The following is a 1,051-nucleotide window of genomic DNA, read 5'->3' on the forward strand; positions in this document are numbered from 1 at the left end:
TGCCACACGTCGGTCCATTTTGAAAACAAGTACAAAAAATGACTAAATCCCCCAAAAATAGACAGCTTACGCTGCTGTTAGGTGGTTTAAACACAAAAAATAATAAAAATAAAAAATACTGAATTCGATTTTTAGAAAAACAATCAAACAAACAATGAAAACAAAAAAAATTGGAGAGCCTTCCTCTCCGAACTATTGCCAACTAACTTCCTGTTTTGCTCAATAGCGCATCAGGGTGGTGTGTCTGTAAGCAGAAACGAGCTCGCCTCATAAAATAAGGAGCCAAATGGCCACCATGCGTTATAGAACTGAAGAGCAAATGCTTACAGCACCTGGTATTCCCAGGCGGTCTCCCTTCCAAGTACTGACCAGACCCTAGCCTGCTTGGCTTCTGATATCAGACGAGAGCGGGCGTGCTCAGGGTGGTGTGGCCGTAAGCGGAAACAGACTGCCCGAGCTCGTCAAATAAATAAAGCGGCCAAAAGGCCACTATGCGTTAAAGAACTAAAGAGCTAAAGCTTACAGCACCTGGCATTTCGAGGCTGTCTTCCATCCAAGTACTTAAAAGCCCCACCCTGCTTGGCTTCCAAGATCAGACAAGAGCGGGCATGCTCAGGGTGGTGTGGCCCTAAGGAGAAACTGACTGCCCAAGCTCGCCTCATAAAATAAGCGGCCAAAAGGCCACCATGCGTTAAAGAACTAAAGAGCTAAAGCTTACAGCACCCGGTACTGCCAGGCGGTCTCCCATCCAAGTACTGACCAGGCCCGACCCTGCTTGGCTACCGAGATCAGACGAAAGCAGGCGTGCTTTTTTTTTTTTCTCTAAATAAAAAATAGATTATCATCGCAGAAACATCTTCTTAACACCTTCATAACAACGATTTAAACCAAGAATTTAATACAAAACAAGTCCATCCTCTTTTGGAAAGTCAAAGTGCTTTTGTCCTCACCACCGTTTGCATATTATTTTGCACTATCTGCCTGGCCGGGGGGGCTGCTTTAGAATTCATACTTGTATTCAATGTGTCTCATGTACAGCTGCTTTGTAACA

General features: G+C 44.5%; 1 pseudogene; it reads right to left on the reverse strand.

Annotated features, from left to right (window-relative positions):
• Positions 1–320: 320 nt before the first annotated feature.
• Positions 321–439, reverse strand: LOC130421559 (5S ribosomal RNA; annotated as a pseudogene).
• Positions 440–1,051: the final 612 nt, after the last annotated feature.

This window comes from Triplophysa dalaica, chromosome 5 (assembly GCF_015846415.1).
Source record: "Triplophysa dalaica isolate WHDGS20190420 chromosome 5, ASM1584641v1, whole genome shotgun sequence".
Lineage (NCBI taxonomy): Eukaryota > Metazoa > Chordata > Actinopteri > Cypriniformes > Nemacheilidae > Triplophysa > Triplophysa dalaica.